The 22,811-nt window shown below is 49.0% G+C and overlaps 1 non-coding gene across 1 annotated transcript; it reads right to left on the bottom strand.

The window, feature by feature from the left end:
* Positions 1 to 6,751: 6,751 nt before the first annotated feature.
* On the bottom strand, positions 6,752 to 6,824 carry TRNAG-CCC (transfer RNA glycine (anticodon CCC)). The gene has a single exon. It is a non-coding gene; the product is annotated as a tRNA-Gly (tRNA).
* Positions 6,825 to 22,811: the final 15,987 nt, after the last annotated feature.

Consider the following 22,811-nt stretch of genomic DNA (forward strand, 5'->3'; position numbering starts at 1 on the left):
CTACGACACCGGTAGGTCCTGGGACAGCTAAGGTTCGGTAGAGGGGTCTTTTGTATTAGGCTTCAAAGGATGAGTAGGAGTTCAACAGCTAAAGAAGGGCAAGGGCATTGGTGGTAGAGGGAACAGAAGCTGCAAAGGCTGGGACTTGAAGAATCCAAAAATTGTCAGAATGGAGAGTCTGGTTTGTGGGGAGTAGGGCCCCTCACTTCACTTCTCAGGGATTCCTCCCGGTCTCCTCTTGCTTCTTTGGAGCTTTGTATGGTGTACCTCGTGTACCTGGAGCCCAGCCTGTAGGAGCTGCCTAGGTAGCAGACTGGCCTGACAGCCAGAGGTACCACAAGGTGGGCAGGTAAAAATGGTGAGCCTCCCTCCAGTCTCCCGCAAGTCTGTGGGCCAGGGCCAAAGGCAGTCCTGGCGTGAGATAGGAAGGAAGGCAACCGGGTGTGGGCATCTGGTGGCAGCCAGCCACCTGCCCGAGTCAAGGATAGGAAAATGGGCCAACAGAGAGGCTGGATTCCCTGTCCAACAGAGAGACACTTACAGCCTAGGGTTACCACCACCCCTTGCACCACCCAACAGTGTCACCTACCTGGCTTGCACACCTCCAGGAATGGAGAACTCAGCACTCCCCAGGGCAACCTGCTCTATTCACAGCCAGAGGGACCCTCAGAAGTCCCAGCCGCCCCAGCGGCTGCCACTTTACAGATGGGTAAACTGAGGCTCAGAGATGAAGGGGGCCTCAGAATAAGCAGAAGAGATGGGACAGGCCCCTGATCTTTGACTTTAAAAGCCCAAAGTCAGAGTGTCAGCCCCGTGTTACAACCAGTGAGATCTGGGTCCCAGCTCTGCCCTCTGGGGCACCACCATGCCTGCCAGCTCCCTCTGCCCAGGATGGAGATCAGCAAACCACTCAGAGATCGACCCCAGGACTCAGTCTGTCCAGGTGAAACTAGCCCAATGGCTTCATTTTACAGATGAGAAAACTGAGGCCAAAGAGGGGACAAGTCAAAGGACAGACTGGAGAGAGACCTGAGAGTGGAATAAAAGTTCATGACTTCCAATCAGCTGCCATGGCCAAGTAATCCCCAATTCCCTGAGGTCGGCTTGGACCACAGAAACTCGGCTTCACGATGATGAACCCACTCAGAGCACATGGGCTAGCCTCCCCACCAGGTCCCTGGTCCTAGAAATGAAAGAAACTGCATATTCATTTGTAATGTGGTGTCCTGGGTGGGATCCTGGACCAGAAAATGGGCAGCAGGTAAAAACTAAGGGAATCTGAATAAAGTATGGGCTTTAGTTAATAATAATGTATGAGTATTTGGTTAATTCCTTGTATATTAGATTATAATATGTCCCTATATTGTAAGATAGTAAAATAAAGAGAATTGGGTGTGGAAGCTATGGAACCATCAATACTATCTTCACAGTTTTTCTGTAAATCTAAACCAGATGTTAAAGTTTATTTTAAAAATGAAGCGGGGCTTCCCTGGTGGCTCAGTGGTTAGGAATCTGCCTGCCAATGCAGGGGATACGGTGTTCGAGCCCTGGTCCAGGAAGATCTCACATGCCGCGGAGCAACTAAGCCCATACGCCACACTACTAAGCCTGTGCTCTAGAGCCCGCGAGCCACAACTACTGAGCCCAAGTGCCACAACTACTGAAGCCCGCGCACCTAGAGCCCGTGCTCCACAACAAGAGAAGCCACTGCAATGAGAAGCCCGTGCACCACAACGAAGAGTAGCCCCTGCTCACCGCAACTAGAGAAAGCCCGCGCTCAGCAACAAAGACCCAACACAGCCATAAATAAATAAATATTTCTTTTAAATTTAAATAAATAAATAAATAAATAAAAGTGAAGTGTATGGACTTCCCTGGCGGTCCACTGGTTAAGACTCTGCACTTCCACTGCAGGGGGCACAGGTTCGATCCCTGGTCGGGGAACTAAGATCCTGCATGTCAGAGGGTGTAGCCAAAAAATAAAATTAAAATGAAGTGTATAAAATGTACATATGTACAGATACATACATTCATAGATACATACATATATATATATAGATACATATATATGTGTGTGTGTGTGTGTGTGTGTGTGTGTATATACCCATATGTAGTAGTTGTTGTTAAATCCCTAACAATATTGGAAAACAGGGACTTTTGTGGATGGAAACTGAGAGGAACCCAACAAGGCCAGCCACTCTTCCATGACTCCTGCACACCCTCCACTCCTCCACTTCCCCTAAGCTGGGTACCAGCCCGAGTAGGCAGGGTTCACTGAACCCCAGGAAGGACCCTGATAGGAGGCTCTTGGTCAGGGTGCTCTGGTGTCTTCAGCTGCCTGTGAGAAGCAGAAAGCACCTATGCCCAGAAGTTTTGACTATAGTGTTTGCTGTCTCAGCAGAAAGTCCTCTCCTGCCCCGTGTTTGCAGAAAACAGGCCAGAATGCATTCCACACAGCACCTCCCAGCCCTCCCCAAAGCCAGCTGAGTCTAACAGCCCGTGACCCAGAGCCAGCCAACGACAGAGAGAAATCACTCCACGAAAAAGGGCAACCACCCCAAGAATGGGAGAAACTTCACACCTGGGAAAACAGAGCCACTGGAGAAAACAGAACTGGACTGAGGAATGAGAGTAACGTCTCCCATGAGACATAAAGGGCTATTCCAACCTATTAAAATAAACAAACACACCAGAGATGGGCAGGTATGTATTGTTCTTTTTTTTTTTTTCTCTTTCTTCTGTATTGTTCTTTAAAAAAAAAAAACCCTCAGAACTTCCCTGGTGGTCCAATGGTTAAGAATCCTCACTTCCACCGCAGGGGGCACAGGTTCAATCCCTGGTTGGGGAACTAAGATCCCACTTGCCACATGGGGCAGCCAGAGGAGAAAAAAAAAAACCTCTATTGAAATGAGAGGGACTTCCCTGGTTTTGCAGTGGTTAAGAATCCGCCTGCCAATGCAGGGGACATGGGTTTGAGCCCTGGTCCGGGAAAATCCCACATGCCACGGAGCAACTAAGCCCGTGCGCCACAACCACTGAGCCTGCACTCTAAAGCCCGTGAGCCACAACTACTGAGCCCGCATGCACAACTCCTGAAGCCCACATGCCTAGAGCCCATGCTCCACAAGAGAAGCCACTGCAATGAGAAGCCTGTGCACCGCCACAAAGAGTAGCCCCCACTAACCGCAACTAGAGAAAGCCCACACGCAGCAACGAAGACCCAACACAGCCAAAAATAAATAAATTTATTAAAAAAAAAAAAAAGAAATGAGAGCTGGGGGACAGGAACAGAACCCCAACATCCTTTTAATGAGATTTCTAGGAGAGAGAATGAAGGAGAGATGACATTTACCCCTCCCCTGCCTTGTTTTCTTCAAAGAAGCCATCTCCCACTGGAATTATAATTTGATTATATGCACATATGATTCTGCCAACCTTAAATAAATTGTTACATCATGTATATTTATTTGCTTACTGTCTGCTCCCTCCTCTCCAGTGTCTTTTTCCCTTGGGTTCACCCCTTGCATCGCTAATGCCTAGAAGAGTTCCTGGCACAGGAGATGACCTTAATAACAATTTGCTAAATGAAAGAATGAATGGGGACTTCCCTAGTGGCACAGTGGTTAAGACTACACACTCCCAATGCAGGGGACCCGGGTTCGATCTCTGGTCAGGGAACTAGATCCCACATGCATGCCACAACTAAGAGTTTGCATGCTGCAACTAAGGAGCCTGCCTGCTGCAACTAAGACCCAGTGCAACCAAATTAATTAATTTAAAATGTTTAAAAGCCTACAAAAAAAAAAAAAGGAGGGACTTCCCTGGTGGCGTGGTGGTTAAGAATCCACCTGCCAATGCAGGGAACATGGGTTCAAGTCCTGGTCTGGGAAGATCCCACATGCCGTGGAGCAACTAAGCCCATGCACTACAACTACGGGGCCTGCGCTGTAGAGCCTGCGAGCCACAACTACTGAAGCCCGCGCACCTAGAGCCTGTGCTCCACAACAAGAGAAGCCACCGCAATGAGAAGCCCACACGCAGCAACAAAGACCCAGTGCAGCCTAAAATAAATAAATAATAATAAAAAAAAAAAAGAATGAATGAGTCACATCAAACAAGTAATAACTGAGGATTTCCCCAGAACAAAGGAAAGACATGAGTCTTCAGACTGAAAAGTGTGTCGTCAAGATGAAAACTTGGTTCAGCCAGTTTGGAAAACTCTGCAGCAAAATCTGCTAAAGCTCCACATCCATCCACCTCGTGATGCAGGACTTTCACAGCAGGGTGCGTCTTGCAAAGAAATGAAAATAGACATTCGCCAAAGACATGTGCAGGGATGTTCATAGCAGCTTTACTGGTAGGAGCCCTGTCCTGCAGACAACACCAACCTCCAACCAGAGGAGAATGGACAGACGTCTCATGGCAAATCCACCTGCTTAAAGGTGCGCCGCAATCAAACCGTGGCACCAAAACCTACACCGGCGTGGTGTATTATCTGAGCTTTTTAAATTTACTGTATTTCTAATGCTTTGACATCTTGAGGCATTGCTGACCCTGAAGAGACTGCCCTCCAGGGCTGGCCAGTTTCTAGAGATGTAAATGCTTGGCCGGGGAGTGTGCCTTCCATAAGCAAACTCACCTATCTCCAGCCCACCACCTGACCTACCTGCTCTGTACTCAGGGCCAGTATTCCCCTGCCCAAATCACCCCAGGGCCAGGTACCGGACAACTCGACAGACAAGCTGAACAAAGTTATTCAAACTAACCAATGCTAAGCCTGCTGACCCTGCCTCATCCTTCGTGGAAACCACAATAAGGGCTCCTGCCCTGCTTCCCCCTCACACCCTGGGCTCCCGACCCTGGTGCTTCCCCGTGTGACCCTGGTGGCACTGCCTCCGCTCTTGGGAACCATGCAGGACAAACTGTCTTGTCCAGGGCAGTGGCCTCCTGATCTCTTGGCCTCACCATACCTGAATAATAATAAAACCTACATTTTAAAACAATTGGTGCGGCGAGCAGGGTGTTTTGGCCTCAGACTAAAAGGATATGCTCTTGGCATACTAACTGGTCCCACCAGGTGGCAGTGGTAGCCTGGGAGGGTGGCGCCACCTGCTGGCAACACTTGGGCTTGGTGCCACTGCCGCTGGGGACTGGCGGACGTGGCCACAATTCCTTGAGTTCTGGTCTGAGCCATTACTTGCCTAGATTCCGGGAGGACGTTCCCAGGGTCCCCCTTTTTCTTGGTTGACCAGCTAAGTTTACAAAGGCCCCTCTGAAGGGAAGGAGGTGTGACTTCCCGCTAAGTGCTGTGGCCGGGCCTGACCGGGCAGCACTGATAACGTGTGCACAAGCTGAGCTGCCGTGAAAGGTGCCCTGCCTTTCAGCCCGGCCCATGGGGCAGAGTCGTGCTCTTCAGAGCCACACTGCCAGGGTGCCCACCCCAGGGACTGTGGCACCCTGCAGGTCCTGGGGGAAGGGCCATCGTCGTTGTGTTGTCCATTTTCCCTCCACCCAGAGGAATAGGAGGGACCACACTGGTGGAGACCTGGGGCGGGGTGGGGCGGGGGGAAGCAAAACAACCGTCCCAGGTAGTGGCTGCTACCTAGAGGCTGACAACTGGGCCCCTTGTCCCTGCCCCTTTTTTGCTTATCGGCCCAAGACAGAAACTAAAAACCACAGAATCAAGCAGCTAAACGCCTCAAACAGAAAAGAAAAAAAAGAAAAGAAAAAGCAGGTGGGGGAAAAGAGAAAAAAAGGAAAACCCTAGAGACAGGGGGAGAAAGCAAAAGGTGAATAAATAAATAGATTACATATCTTATAAATATATAAATATATTTATAAAATATATAACAAATAAATTTTACATATAGTATGTATTTTTAAATATTTTAAACATATTTATAAAATATATAATAAATTTTACATATATACATAAATTAAAGGTCCATAGTTTGACCCAACTGGAGAGCCAAAATTTAGACACTAACAATTTATACAATAAATTATATATATCAATACATAACTATACATAACAAAAATACCACAGAATTTATATAAAAAGATTAAAAACCACCAGTTGGCTTTTGTGTTTCTATAACATAGGTTCTAAATTAGCTTTAGTATTTGCTGACATCACCCACTGACAAAACTTCATGGGGCTTAATCAATACTGGGGCTCAAATGATTGTCATACCTGGGGATCCCACCAAATCTGAACACTGTGGCCCCTATAATCTTAGGGAAGAAACTGAATATAAAATAGAGGGGAAATAGATATACTTCACTTTAATGGTAGCCTTGCCTAAATTTCCCATAGTCATAGTACTTTTGCCCTAAAATATCTCATATTGAGCAAAGACGCTCTAACACCATGAATAATAAAATTAAAGTCTTTGGCATCTACAAATTGACTTGATAAAATGGGACCCCACAGACCCCCAGTTAAAATAGTTAATATGACCCAACGTAAGTTAAAACAGGGCCATCAGGGAGTAAAACTTGTATATAAAACCTAATTAACAAAGGGTGAATATCCCCACTGCTTCCATTTAACGACCCAACTTTGCCTATTCTGAAACCTGGGAAAAAGAAAGGGTTCCTCCTGGTGGATTCACAACAGTAAAGCTGTGGTTCATGCATTAAGGCCCCTGACCCAATATCCAATTTTTTAAAGAATATTTACTTATTTGGCTGTGCTGGGTCATAGTTGGGGCACGTGGGAACTTCATTGCAGCATGCATGCAGGATCTAGTTCCCTGACCAGGGATCGAACCTGGGCCCCCTGCATTGGGAGTGCAGAGTCTTAGCCACTGGACCATCAGGGAAGTCCCTCCGATATTATTAAAATCACTCCCTCCACCCAATCAAGACCAGTATTTATTTTGCTCTTACAGATTTGGCTGATATGCTCTGTTCAGTGCCTATATCAACAGGCTTTCTGCCAGTTTGCCTTCAACTCTAAAGGGACACACACACCTTTTGCAGGCTACCCATGGGGACTTCGACAGCTTTGCCATCACCTCTACATGAGAACACCCACTCCCCAGGGCCTTCCCCTACTACACCCTCCAGCTTCCCAGCAGGACCACGATGACTGCCCCTTCCCCTTGGTTACACACAACACCACTCATCCTCACATAGACTTTACCCGACGGTCACCTCAAGCCCCCAGCAACTGCCCCCCAAAACACACCAAGATAATATTGTAGGAAAACAGACAACAGCAACAAATCATATGTATCTCTTATATTAATATTTTTAACACACTCTGATTCCACAGAGATATTGTTAGAGACCCCGGAAATTTCAGGTCTGTTTTCTTGGGTAATGCCATATAGATGAGAACCTTCGGTATAGACCAGCCTAGAAGGACCCCTAATATTTGCCACTTGTGTCCTTCCTTCCTATTCTCACAACAGAAACTTATGCCCTACTCTCTAAAATCCTCCTCTATCATCTCCCCACAAGCGTTCCTTAAAATGATGTCAAAGCATCACAGGGCCAATTATATTCATCATGCCCATTTATTTTCTGTAATTCTAATGCTCTGACATCTTGAAGCCTTGTTGACATTGAAGAGGCTACCCACCTCCCAGGGCTAGCCACATCCTAGAGAGAATAAACGGGGAGTGTGCTTTCCACATGCAAATTAACCAGTCCCAAGCCCATGAGCCACAATACTAAAGAATAACAAAGTAAAGATCTCAAGACTTACTGTGAGACAATATGTCCACGGTGAAAGAACAGACGCGTAGACCCACGGAACAGAACAGAAACAGAAACAGACCCCACACAAATGTAGTCAGCTGATCTTTGACAACAGAGCAAAGGCATTCCATGGGGAAAAGAGTCTCTTCAACAAAGGTTCTAGAATCACCGGACGCCCACATGCAAAAGAACAAATGAACCTAGATACAGACCTCACACAAAAAATTAACCCAAAATGGATCACAGACCTAACTGTGAAGTGCAAAATGATAAAACTTCTTCAAGAAAACAGGACGCTCAGGTTCGCCCAGGCCTTCGCAGATGGGTGCGCCAGCAACAGCTGGGCCGCGACACTGAGGCAGAGGAGGGGGAGGGGGGAAGGAGAGCACAGTTTCGGGGGACGGCAACGCCCTTAACCCCCCTGCGGGCCCAGCCCTGGCTGCCCCTTTGAAACGAGGGCCCTGGGGTTCCCTCTCACCCCACTGGCCCGAGGGCACCATCTCTAGGCCAAGGCCCGCTAAACGGCCTCCTGTGACCGCGTGCTGAGCCAGGGCTTGGGCCAGGCGGAGGGGGTTCCAGCAGCCCCCCAGGGAAAGGGCATCTTGGATTACGCGGCGGGAGCGATGCGCTCTGCCCCCCAGTGCCGGGACGCCAGCTCTCGGCCATCTCGGTGGAGATGGGCCTGGCCATCACGCTCTGTTGGCTGGGCGCCTGCTGGGAGTACCACTCCCTTCGGGGACTCCCGCACCACAGTCAGCAAGGTCATAATGGGGTGTCGGGTCCCTGCCACGTGCTGCCCTCAGAGGGCTGGGTCTGCAGTCCTGGCGGCTGCTTTCTGTAGCGTTACACGGCTGCTGCATTCTGGACCCGGGGATGCTCATGGCTGACTGTAAAGTGTCCGGCACTTCCTGGTCAGGGAGGTCCTTTGAAGAATCTGGATTCAGGCTGCCTTGGGGGTGCCATCCACCACCACTAGATGCACCACCACCAGGGACTTCAGGGTTGGCTCCGCGGGTCGCCCAGGCTGGAGGCATGTTGTTCCCAGGAGCATAGAGGGTGATCGCATGTGGAGTGCAGAGTGCGCATTGCTCCCGTGGTTGATGAATACCCTTTGCAGGTGAGATAGGAGCATCCCAGGTGCGGGGAGAGTTTAATCCAGGCTGTTCGCTAGGCCTGGGCACACTGGGTAGGGCAGGGCATTTGAAACAGGGCAGGGCTGTGACCTTCCCACCCACACTCATTGCTTTTGCTGCCTACCTCACCTGTAACTGTAGTATGAAGGCTGGGAAGAAGGCTGCTGGGATGGCTGGCTCCACTGGACTGGAGGAGAGAGGGAACTGGAGCAGCCAGGGGCCCCAGAAGAGGAGAAAGGGAGGTGAGGCCGATTCGACTCCAGCTGTGTCAGGCTTCGAAGGACGAACCCATGAAGGCATCGGGCCACACAGCGACATTTTCATCCCTCCTCGCCAGCCGTTCCTGGCTCCCCAAGACTCAACCATGGAAGGTACAGAAAGGTGTGTGACAAGAAACTCATGGCTTTTAATCCTTGCAGGAAGGACAAGGAAAACCAAGGATAAAGATTTGATCAAGTTTTACTATTCTCCCACTGGAGATGGGGGAGGAGGGGGAATCAGTCATATTTAATAAACATCTCTCTCCTCAAAAAAAAAAAAAAGAAAAGAAAGCATAGGATGGACTTCCCTGATGCTGCAGTGGTTAAGAGTCTGCCTGCCACTGCAGGGGACACGGTTCGAGCCCTGGTCCGGGAAGATCCCACATGCCGCAGAGCAACTAAGTCTGTGCGCCACAACTACTGAACCTGTGCTGTAGAGCCCGTGCTCCACAACAAGAAGCCACCGCAGTGAGAAGCCTGTGCACCACAATGAAGAATGGCCCCCGCTCTCTGCAACTAAAGAAAGCCCACGCGCAGCAACAAAGACCCAACACAGCCAAAAAATTCATTCATTCATTCATTCATTCTTTAAAAAAAGAAAACAGGAGAAAAATCTACATGACTTTGGGTTTGGTGATGAGGTTTTAAATACAACAGCAATAGTACAATCCATGGAAGAGAAAAAGAAATCGTAGTTTCCACTTTATTAAAATTTAAAATGTTTTCTCTGTGACAGACACTGTTAAAAGAATGAACAGACAAGTCACAGAGGAGGAAAAAATATTTGCGAAACACATATCTGATAAAGGACTTGTATCCAAAACATACAAACTACTATAAAAAGTCAACAAGAAAACAAATAACCGAATTAACAAATGGGCAAAAGATCTGAACAGATACCTCACCATAGAAGATATACAGGTAGCAAATAGCTTATGAAAATATGCTAACATCGTGCCAAGCTAATTAAACAATAATGAGATACGACTGCGCACCTATTAGCCTGGCTAAACTCCAGAACACTGACCCCACCGAATACTGTCAAGGATGTGGGGCGACAGGAACTGGGCTGCCTCCATACAATGGAATATCATTCAGAGATAAAAAGAAATGAGCTAATAATTCGCGGAAAGACGTGGATGACTCTTCAATGCATACTGGTAAGTGAAAGAAGCCAGTCTGAAAATACTGTGTGACTCCAATTATAGAATATTCTGGAAAAGGCAAAACTATTGTGAATAAACAGAACAGTAGCTGCCAGGAGCGCTGAGGGTAGAGTTAGGGATTGATAGCGGGTAGCAGGCAAAGCACAGGGGAATTTTTAAGGAGGTGAAATTATTGTGTAACAGTGACTAGAAGACATTAGCAATTGTCAAAACTCGTAGAACTTCATATCACAGAGAGTGAATCTTAATGCATGCAAAAAGCCATTTAGGAGGTACGGATCCCAGGATGCAATGCAGAATATGACAAAAGAATCTAATTGTCTTAAAAATGGGTGAAACAACCTCAGTGAAGGGCCTGGGGGAATAAGGTGCTGACCTAAGTAACACTGGAAATGTGTACAGACTGCAAGACTAAAGGCAAAAGCATTGTACTCTAGTGGATAAGGTTGTTTCCTGTGGGGACATGTGTTAACAATTCTAGAACCACTCTACAAGTACCCTGGAATGGAACAGTTAAGTGAGTAAGTGGCAGATGGTAAGAGCCAGGTTTCTTGCTGTTGGAGTGGGATGTTAAGATAAGCAATGGCAAGAGGCTGAAATGTTCCAGGTAGTAATGGATTAGGGTTGGAGACATCAACGTAAATTTATGTTTAGCTTAACATATACACAATGGTTACATGTTGAAATAGTAATAGATTGCCTTGCTTTGTTAGCTCTGAGCACCTAGAAACAAGGACATCCCAGTAGCTATGATCACATGTGATCTTCATTTTTAATACCCTTCTCCAGTGAAGAACCCGGGCTCCTTGGAGAAATGGCAGATGGTAGGACTAGGGCTAGAAATATACAAGATGAGCCTGGAGCATCCTGTAATGGCTGAAAGTAAGGAAGTGCTCAACACACACACACACACACACACACACACACACACACACACACACAGTGACGGGGGCATGACAAAGAGACCCAGGAGCCAACTACAAGAGTTCCCAATAGCCAAAGCTAGGACAATTTGAGCAATAAAATAAAGTAGCATTGAATCATTAGAGAAATGCAACTCAAAACTACATGAGGTACCAACTCACACCGGTCAGAATGACCATCATTAAAAAGTCTACAGGGCTTCCCTGGTGGTGCAGTGGTTGAGAGTCCGTCTGCCGATGCAGGGGACACGGGTTCGTGCCCCGGTCTGGGAAGGTACTGCAGCCACTATGGAGAACAGTAACGAAGTTCCCAACTCCCTATGGAGTTGCCATATGATCCTGCAATCCCACTCCTGGGCATATATCTGGAGAAAACTCTAATTTGAAAAGATACATGCACCTCACTGTTCATACCAGCACTATTTACAATAGCCAGGACATGGAAGCAACTTAACTGTCCATCGACAGAGGAATGGATAAAGATGTGGTTACATATATACAATAGAATATTACTCAGCCATAAAAAAAGAATGAAAAAAAAAAAAAAAGAATGAAATAGGATTTCCCTGGTGGAGCAGTGGTTAAGAATCTGCCTGCCAATGCAGGGGACACGGGTTCAAGCCCTGGTCCAGGAAGATCCCACATGCCACAGAGCAACTAAGCCCGTGCGCCACAACTACTGAGCCTGTGCTCTAGAGCCCACGAGCCACAAGTACTGAGCCCGCATGCCACAACTACTGAAGCCCACACGCCTAGAGGCCATGCTCCGCAACGAGAAGCCACCGCAATGAGAAGCCCGCGCACAGCAACAAAGAGTAGCCCCTGTTTGCCACAACTAGAGAAAGCCTGCACACAGCAATGAAGACCCAACGTAGCCAAAACTAAATAAATGTTTTAAAAAAGAATGAAATAATGCCATTTGCAGCAACATGGATGGACCTAGAGATTATCATACTACGTGAAGTCAGACAGAGAAAGACAAATATCATATGATATCCCTTATATGTGGAATCTAAAATATGACACAAATGAACTTATTTATGAAACAGAAACAGACTCACAGACATAGAAAATAAACTTATGGTTACCAAAGGGGAAAGGGGGTGGGGAGAAGTTTGGGATTAGCAGATACAAGCTACTATATATAAAATAGATAAACAACAAGGTTCTACTGTTTAGCACAGGGAACTATATCCAATAGCCTATAATAAACCATTATGGAAAAGAATCTGGAAAAAAATAAAGATATGTATATTTCAGATATAGATATATATATATAGATATATAGATATATATATAATTGAATCACTTTGCTGTGCACCAGAAACTAACACAACCTTGTAAATCAACTATGGAAGGAAGGAAGGACCGGGACGTCCCTGGCGGTCCAGTGGTTAAGACTTCACCTTCCAGTGTGGGTTCGATCCCTGACTGGGGAACTAAGATCTCATATGCCTCGCAGCCAAAAAACCAAAACATAAAACAGAAGCAATATTGTAACAAATTCAATAAAGACTTTAAAAATGGTCCACATCAAAAAAATCTTAAAAAAATAAGAAAGAAAGAAAATGGCATTGGATTATAACCCAAAGCATTAAACAAATATCCATGAGTCCATATTGATATAAATGACTGAGTAAATAACTAAATGGAGAAGAAGAGACAAACCTCCCATGCAGAAGACTTCCAAGGAATTTACGTTCATACCCCACCCTCAAGGACAGCTCCCCACTCCTCAAGTGTGCGTTGCACCATGACTTCCTTCCAAAGACGACAGTATAGGCAATTCCCTGGCAGTCCAGTGGTTAGGACTCTGTGCTTTCCCTGCCGAGGGCCAGGATTCAATCCCTGGTCAGGGAACTAAGATAGAACAAGCCGCGCTATGCGCGGCCAAGAAAAAAAAAACGAAGCAAAACAAAAAACCCCCCAAAGAGGACAGTATGGAAGGGGAGGGGGAAGAGTCACTTCATGGAGGAGAAACCCGACAAGCACATCTCAGCCAGGTGACCCAGGTCAACATCAACAGCGATGAATCTCGTTGATAGTATGTGGCCTTGATATGAAGAAAGGGCACTTCACCTCTGTGGTCTTCCTCCCAAACCCGTCACTCAAGTCTAATCATGAGAAACAGTCAGAAAAATCCCAGCTGAGGAACATTATACAAAACACCTGGCAGTACTTAAAACTGCCGAGACCATCAGAAACAAGGAGAGCCTGAGGAGCTGTCACGGCCAAGAGGCGCCCGAAGAGACATGACAACTGAATGTAATGTGCTGTCCTGGAAGGAAGTTTGGAACAGAAAAAGGACATCAGGGAGAAACTGAGGAAATCTGAATAACGTATGGGTTCTGGTCAGTAATAGTGTATTGATATCAATGCGTGTTCACTAATTGTAGCGAATCTACCATACTAATGAGCATGAGTGTAGGAGAACTCTCTGGACTATCTTCCCAGTAACTGTTCTAAAATTTCAGACGTTTATTTTTAAAATATACATGAAAGCATACAGATTATGTTTCCACTTACGTGAAGTTCAAGAATAGGCAAAACTGATCAATGGTCAGAATCGTGGTTTCCTTCGTGGGTGAAAGGGAGCCCACCAGGGGCTGGAAGTGAGTGGTCTGCATCCGGACTGGGGTGGTGGTTACACAGGTGTAGACAATTGTGAAGATTCATGGAGCTGTGTTCCTAAAATGTGTGCATTTAATATGTTACATTTTTAAAAATTGGAGTAGAGTTGCTTTACAACGTTGTGTTAGTTTCTGCTGTACAGCAAAGTGAATCAGCTATACGTATACATATATCCCCTCTTTTTTGGATTTCCTTCCCATTTAGGTCACAGATCACTGAGTAGAGTTCCCAGTGCTATACAGCAGGTTCTCATTAGTTACCTGTTTTATACATAGTGGTGTATATATGTCAATCCCCATCTCCCAGTTCGTCCCATGCCCCCAATACATGTTACAATTTAATTAAACAGAGAACACAGGGACTTCCCTGGTGGCGCAGTGGTTAAGAATTCGCCTGCCAATGCAGGGAACACGGGTTCAAGCCCTGGTCCAGGAAGATCCACATGCCGCAGAGCAACTAAGCCCGTGCGCCCCAACTACTGAGCCTGCGCTCTAGAGCTCGTGAGCCACAATTACTGAGCCCACGTGCCACAACTACTGAAGCCCACATGCCTAGAGCGCGTGCTCCACAACAAGAGAAGCCACCACAATGAGAAGCCCACGCACCGCAATGAAGAGTAGCCCCCGCTTGCCGCCACTAGAAAAAGCCTGCGGACAGCAATGAAGACCCGACGCAGCCAAAAATAAATTAATTAATTAATTTTTAAAAAATGAACACAAAAGGAAACAATAACAGCAAAAATGCCTGACATCACCATCTACAAACACTGTCAAGAAATTTCTGAATACCTGCAATGAAGAGAAAAATGCCAAAAGCTCCCAAGAAGAGACAGAAAAGAAACAACCTGTAAAAGAACACGAGTCAGCCTGGCCACAGCCTCCTCAGCAATGCTGTGCACAGGAAGCCCTGGAGCCGGCTGCCAGGTCCACCCTCCTGCCTCTCTCCCACCTTGGCGCCCCCAGCCCGCCCAGTACGCCCAGACCAGGCCAGCTCTGCCCTTGTAGCTAAGTCTGAGCAGCTCCTCCAGCTGCACCCCACAATGCCCCCACCCCCTCCCTGTGTCCCCAAATCTCTTACCTCGCACGCCTTCCCCGTCTCTCTCCAAATCCTTCATGCCAAGCCCAAGTGCCACCTCCTCCAGAGGCTTCCCAGACCTGTGAGCCTGAACTAGAGGCTCATCTCTCTTCCACCCTCTCGCCTCAGCACTGGTCACTATATAATATGGAAGAACCTTTGTATTCTATTACAAGTTAGTCACTAAAGGGATGTTGCCTATAAACTTCAATTATACACAATGGCCCGTCTCTGGGGACCCTGCCTCCCAGGTAATGAGTGTTAAGCTAAAATACTTTTGTTTAGCTCATAGGAAACCTCCTGACTGGGCCCATCTGTGAACGGCTGCGGGAAGGAAAAAAGTAACACATCCCCTCCAGAGGCTGGCCGAAACCAGGACTTTACCCTGTCCCCTTTCAGTGTAAAAGCAGCCTGAATTCTAGCTCAGGGAAGATGGTTCTTTGGGACATCTAGTCCACCACCTTCTCAGTGTGCTGGCTTTCTGAAGAAAGTCGCTATTTCTTGCCCCAGCACCTTGTCTCTCCATTTATTGGCCTGTCCTACAGCAAAGCAGTAACATCTGTCTCTGTGATCTCTTTCTTCCCAGTTCTGCCCAAGGGGCAGTACAGCCTCTGGACACAGATAGACCCAACTGGGATGGCAGCTCTGCCTCTCACCTGCCAGGTGACCTTGGGCAAGCTTCACATCCCAGCCTCGGTTTCCCCACCTGTAAAGTGGGGATAGCTACTCCACTTCCCAGGGTGGTTGGATGTAAGTGGAAGCCTGTGTAGGAAGCACCCAAGACCTCGCCTGGCACCTCGTAGGCCCTCAAATGAAGGCAGTTATCAGCTGGGAGAACCAGCTGATCACGGGATTGATGGACGCCTCCTCCGTGGGGCCCTTGGCACTCCGGGCGGGGAGCCAGGCCCTGAGCACTCTTGTTGAGATTTAATTCATGACACTTCTTTGATTAAGTCATTTCAAACATGTGGCTTAAGGATAAAATTAAAACCAGTTGGAGAAGTCCGCCCTGATTTGGCGGGGGGAGGGTTCCAACCACAGACAAACGAACCCAGTCAGGTGTGGGTGGATGTTTGGGGCATGGGATGTAGTGCCAGCCCCACGGACCCGAAGTCAGACCCTGCCCCAGGTCACGCCAGCGCCTCCCCTGGGCCAACAGTAAACTGGGGGCCTCCCCCCTCCCGTGTGACTGTGGCGGAAACAGGTTCAGCAGAGACAGGAGCTTCTGCCCAGGACTGTCTGGCTTCTGCGTGTTCCGCGGAGCTGAGGCTTCCAAATCAAAGCTCTGGGAGGTCCTTGGTCTCCAGGGCCAGATCCCCAGCCCAGGCCCAGGTGTGACAGTGTGACAGCCAGGTACAGGGGCAGCCCAGGGCTGGCACACTGCACACTCAGTCCTCTCCTGCCTCCGTCCACGCCTGTCTGTGGATCCTGTCAAGGTGTCTCCGCAGGGCCCACTCCTGGACCTGGCAGCCTGCTGAGAAGCATTCTGAAGCTCAGATCTTATTCAGGGTGCGAGGCCTCTAAGTGCCTTTGAAACAGGAGGGGAGCGGACAGGGCACAACCTCTGAAAGAATGACACAGCCCTCGATAGGACATAAACTGGTTAGAACCAACTAGGCCCAAGATAGCGGAAGATTCAACTTCCAGTGGACCTTGAGCCTCATTATACGCTCACTGTACTACATTAGCATAAGCTAAGTGACACACCCACCAGCAGCATGACAGTCCCCAGGCCGACCATAAAAGGCCAAAAGTGGGCGGTGGCCCAATGCCTGGAAATCTCGGCCCTTTCTCCAAAATAGTTGGAATAATCCTCCCATTCATTACCCAGCTCATAAAAACTAACCGCCTCTCGCCTTCTGAGACAGCCCAAAACCTGTCTGTGGAGTGTGTTTCTCCCAAGGCCGGTCTTGCCTTTTGAGATGGACCGCATTCTGTCTATAACGTGTATCTCTCTAAATGGATCCACTTCTTCCCTATCACTTAGTCTCTCACTGAATTCTTTCTGTGATGAGACATAAAGAACCTGAGCTTCGGACTTCCCTTGTGGCGCAGTGTTTAAGAATCCTCCAGCCATGGGCTTCCCTGGTGGTGCAGTGGTTAAGAATCCGCCTGCCAATGCAGGGGACACAGGTTCGATCCCTGGTACAGGAAGATCCCACATGCTGTGGAGCAACTAAGTCCGTGCGCCACAACTACTGAGCCTGCGCTCTAGAGCCCACGAGCCACAACTACTGAAGCCCACGCGCCAAGAGCCCGTGCTCTGCAACAAGAGAAGCCACCGCAATGAGTAGCCCCCCGCTCGCCGCAACTAGAGAAAGACCACACGCAGCAAGGAAGACCCGACCCAGCCAAAAATAAATAAATTAAATAAATAAAAGAACCTGAGCTTCATTAAGTCCTGAGACCAGGTGTGTGATTTTAATTAAAAGACAGTGGGTTCAAGTCCCAACCTGGGTTTCGGCTGCATTCAAATCCCATCTGAGCTGTGCGGCTTCACCTTCACTGCTGGCACCACCCAGTGGGAACACCTTCTGAGCTGGGCCTGGAGTTGGGGGTTGAAATGCTTCCTTCCCACACCCAACACACACACCCACAGACTGTAGAAGACAATGTCAACCAGTCAGGCCCCCTGGGGGCTCTGCTGGGGCTAGGATCACCTGGGGCATAGTGGCTTTCAAGAGAACTCCCCAGAATTCACCAGAGTGGGGGTAATGGTGGAATTGCAGGCAGCGTGACTGGGCCCCCATGCGTTCAGGTAGACCAAAAACCCCGGGTGTGGGAGAGCCCTCTTCTTAAGGGTCTCTCCGGAGTCTACTTTCAGCTCAATATGGTGGTATTTTCAGGGGATAATCAGTGTTTGCGGCCCACACAAATCCAAAGAGCCCCCAAGGCCTCAGACATGTCCCTTGAGAGGGTCAAGTGTTGGCCCCAGGCCAGCCATTGGCCTCTGACTTCTCCCCTCCTTGGCTTTGCCCTCACTCTCAGGGCATCTTCCTGAATTCCAAGGGGTAGGCAATACCTCATGCCCACACCCAGGGCCCCCCATCACCACCACCCAAGCAGCCCTGGCAATGTGTCATCAGCCGTGAAGAGTTTAGACATGGGCCACCTTGCACCTAGCAGCTGGGCTCACCCACAGTGCGGAAGATGGGATGGAAATGTGAAATGCCTGTTGGTGTGGCAGCAGGAAAGCCGGAAAAGGAGGCGAGGTTTTTATGCAAAACCTGTAAAAATAAAATGTATGTAGATTCATCACCAGAGATGTGTCTGCCTAAATACACCCACACCACAGAGTATTCTGACCAACCTATTTATGTGCTACAAGTGTTCTCATGTATCGGCGTGTCCCTGTGTGTCTGAGTGAATGCGTGTCTGTGAGTGCATCTGTGAGCCTGGCATCTTGCTGTGTGTGTGTGTGTGTGTGTGTGTGTGTGTGTGTGTGTGTGTGTGTCCTTGCATACGTGAATGCTCTGGAGGAGGCCTGGAAGGATGCTCCCCAAGAGGGGAGGGCAGGGCAGGGATTACTTCTGAGAGGAGGGGCTGTGGGACCAGGGCTGTTATTTTAATGCTTCTGTCCTGTTTGAGTTTTATAAGCTTATATCATTAAAAGAATAAAAAATATCTACATGGACCAAAAAGCGTTGCCTGCCATCAAGCCAGCAGCCACTGCAGCCGCCTCCTACGGTGCGCCCTGAGGGGAATTCAGGATGGAGAAAAACGGGATACTGATCCTAAGTAGTTAAGATGCATATATAAGGAATAATCTCAATGAGCCCAGACTCTTGCATCTTTTTTTTTTTGCATTGGGTCTTCTTTGCTGCACTTTCTCTAGTTGTGGCTCGCAGGCTCTAGAGCACAGGTTCAGTAGTTGTGGCCCATGGGCTTATTTGCTCTGCGCCATGCGGGATCTTTCTAGACCAGGGCTCGAACCCATGTCCCCTGCATTGGCAGGCAGACTCTTAACCGCTGGACCACCGGGGAAGTCCCCAGACTCTTGCATCTTTCCATACATAGAAAGGCACTAGAGTCATTAACTTGAGATGCCTGGTTTTTGTGATTAGCAGTAATCTTTTGATGTTCTACTACTTTTTTTTTTTTTCCAGCAAAAACTCCTATATACCCTGGCTCCTCACTTACCTCTTTGGAGCAGTTCCTCAAAGCTATCTGAGAGGCACTGAGCTCTCAAGTTACAGTCCTCGGTAAGGCCACCAAATAAAACATAATTCTCAATTTTTAGGTTTTGCATTTCTTTTTCAGTTGCCATCTAATTTAATGTTTTAAAATTAACAAACCTCTCTGGTCCAGCATCGTTCAGTCTCGCCCTCCTCCACCCCCAAGGCCAACCCGCGCCCCCTGCTGGCTGGAAGGTACACCCGCGTCCCTAGCCCTCACTGGGTCATGCCACAACCTTGGGGAGGGTGGGAAGCCCTGAAGCTGCGGGTTCGGGCCTCCAACGAGAGGGAAGAAAGGGTTCCTGACCAGAGGGAGAACAGGGAAGAGACTCCCAGCGGAGGGCACCGCTGGGCAGAGGCCTGGCATTGGGAAGGAACCCGCAGGCTGCGGCTGGAGAGGGCGATCACAGGGGCCTCGGGAGGGGCTCCAGCGGTTGCGGGGGAGAAGGGGCAGATGACAGGCGGCCACGAGAGAGACCATTAGAAGTCCTGTAAAACGGGGGCTCCCCCCACAGTCCCGTGGTTAAGACTTCCACTGCAGGAGGCGCCGGTTCCATACCTAGTAAGGGAAGTTCCGCATGAAGCCAAAAAGAAAAGGAAGGGATGGAGGGAGGGAGGGCAGGAGGAAGAAAGAAAGGAAAGAAGGAAAGAGTGAATCCTCCTTCAACATTTCTTCTTGGGCCCCTGCTCCTGGGGCCACCTCCATGGGGTCTGGATCAGGGACACCTCCACTTCTGCAAAGAGCAAAGGGGACTGTACCTGAGACCTTGAAGGAGACAAATGCAACCAGCAAGTCAGTCAGTGGCTGAACCAGGGGAGGTGGCCAAGCCTCCTGTTGGCCCTGCCAGAGAAGCTGAGTTTGCCCCCCCATCGGTGGAGTGCAGGAATGGCCTGCTCCAGGAGATGACAGTAGAGAGCATGCCTAATAGAGCCAAGACTAATCCTTGTGCTGATTTAATCACCTGTGGGCCTAGGGCCCTGGCTCATTCAACCCCACCTGCCTCCCTGGCATGGACTGCAGCTTTCAAACCCCATTCACTGATTCACTACACCCCACCCTCCATTCATCTATCTGCCACAGGGAGAGATTTGGAGAGATTTACCCAGGGGCCAACATAGGGTCACACAGAGGGTGAAAGGAAAGCCTAGAGCTCAGGTCCTGCACCTGCTCCAAAGGGAGTCTCCAAGGTTCACCAACACCACCCCAAGGAGGGTCTTGGACCAGCTTCAAAAAGCCTTTCTCCTGGGGAATTCCCTGGCAGTCCAGTGGTTAGGACTCTGTGCTTCCACTGCAGGGGACCTGGGTTCGATCCCTGGTCAGGGAACTGAGGTCCCACAAGTCTTGGTGCAGGGGAAAAAAAAAAAAGGAAATAAAAAACAAAACAAAAAAACAAGCCTCTCTCCTGAACACTTCTCTCAGCCAGCAGCCCATCGCTGGGCCCGGATCACTCTCCCACTGCTAAGCCTTTGTTCCAGCGGTTCCCTCTGCCTGGACTAACCTCACTTAGGCCTGGCCAAAGTCCCTGAGCCTTCAAAGGCCAACCGCTTGGTGAAGCTTCCCCAGACCCCTCCCTGGAGCATGGCTCTCCTTGGCCTGGACAGGTTGGCTTATCTCTGGGTCTTCAGTGCCTACTAGTTGCCTAATAGGTGCTGGCTGAGTGCTCATCCACTCCCTGAATAAACACTCAGCCTGCACTTGGAGCTTCAGTTTCCCATCTGTGCAAGGGAAGCTAGGAAGAGCAGACATGGCCTGTCCCTCCGGGAGGGACTTCAGAACCAACGAGAACGGCCCCCAGGAGCCGCTGGATTAAGGCACCAGTCCAGAGATTTCAACCTGGGGGCTCTGGAGCAGGATGACAGAATGTTTTCTCCCCTCCAGACCAAGGTCAAGGCTTGCATGTCTCACCTCCTGGGTATCTACACACAGAGGAGGACAGCAGAGTCCTAGACACCAAGGCTAGACAAGGAGCAGGCACTTGACCTGGGTAGACCAGGGCGGGGCGGAGGGGTAGGGCCCAGTGACCCCAAGGGATGACAGAAGCCACCAGCTTGAGGTAACCTCAGGACGCTGCCAGGGCATTTATAAACAGCTAAGCCAAACCACAGATACCAACGACCAGTAAAGTGAACTCCCTGGCGTTCTCTGCTGCCCTGATTTCCACCTTCAGAACAGTTTTCAACAATGGAGTCGACTCAGGTCACGTTCTCGTTCTAAAAAAAAAAAAAAAAGCTGAAAGGGTCAAGTTCCCTCAACCAAGCCTCACTATTAACTAATCACTTGTCATGTGCCAGGCCCCAGGGGGAGGGGATACAATTATTATTATTGTCGTTATTAGTATAATAACATATAGACGGAAAACATAATCATGTTGAGTGAAAGAAGTCAGACCCAAGAGAGCACATACTGTATGATTCCATTGATGTAAAGTACAAAAATCAGGCCAAATTCATCTATGGTGGTTAAAGGCAAGGTAGCAGTTGCCCTTGGTGGGGAATTTTGGGGGCTGAAATGCAGTTTGTTTTTTTATTTTTTATTTTTGTCTGTGCTGGGTCTTCCTTGTGGTGCATGGGCTTCTCTAGTTGCTGAGTGGGTGGGCTCAGTAGTTGTGGCACGTGGGCTTAGTTGCCCCGCGGCATGTGGGATCTTAGTTCCCCCACCAGGGATCGACCCCGCGTCCCCTGCATTGGGAGACAGATTCTTAACCACTGTGCCACCGGGGAAGTCCCTGAAATGTGCTATAACTTGATCTGCATGGAGACACAGTGTAGACATAGGGAAGAATTCATCTGGCTGCTCACATAAGATTTGACACTTTAATGTAAATAAACCAGTAAAGCTAATATAATAATACTATACCAAAATACTAATGATTGCCCCCCCCCATTTTTGAGCCCCGCTGGCAGGAAGGGCTGTCTCCAACCACCGTGTCCTCACTGCCACGCACAGGGCAGCCACTTGGCCGTAACTCTCTCTATTCAACCTCACGACTTTTACAACCATGGAAAATGCAGTTTGGTGGAAGTGGGTCTTGTCTGACTCCAGTGCCTTTCCCGGGAAGTTCTGTGGCCACTGCAGCTCTGGGAATGAAGGCAGAGACGTGAGTCCGAGGATGGAGCCAGGGCTTCCAGCGGCCCGGTGGCCAGCTACCCCCGGCCAGGCCGTGAGGGGCCAGAAGAGGGAGGGTCTAATGCTTCCAGCAGGAGGTGATGTTCAGGCTGAGGGTTTAGACCAGTGGGTGAGGTTTAGACCAGCAAAAACTGGAGGGAGGACGGCAGCCCAGGTGGAAGAAACAGCAGAAGCAAAGGCCTGGAGGGAGGCAAGTACAAGGTGTGGGCGGGATAGGGTGCCCTGGTCAGGTTGGCACACAGGAGCTAGAGGAGGCTCAGCAGAGCAGGTGTGACTGGCACAGCCATGGGTTGGCACCAGGCAATGCTGGGTTCTGCTGAGAACTCTGGGGTCCTGAGAAACTTCCAGAAGGCTTTAATAAGATGTTATTAAACAGGAGTTGTTTGGGGGACTTCCCTGGAGGTCCAGTGGTTAAGACTCTGCTATCCCAAGGCAGGGGGCACGAGTTTGATCCTTGGTCGGGGAACTAAGATCCCACATGCCGTACAATGTGGCCAAAAACAAAAATAAAAACAAAAAAAACAGGAGTTGTATTTGAGCTAATGTCAGCCACGCCCAGATTCACAAAAGAGGCTGGAGAAAGAGGACCGTCAAGGCAGGGCGGATGTGACATCA

This window comes from Neophocaena asiaeorientalis, unplaced genomic scaffold (assembly GCF_003031525.2).
Source record: "Neophocaena asiaeorientalis asiaeorientalis breed wild unplaced genomic scaffold, Neophocaena_asiaeorientalis_V1.1 scaffold476, whole genome shotgun sequence".
NCBI classification, from domain to species: Eukaryota; Metazoa; Chordata; class Mammalia; order Artiodactyla; family Phocoenidae; genus Neophocaena; species Neophocaena asiaeorientalis.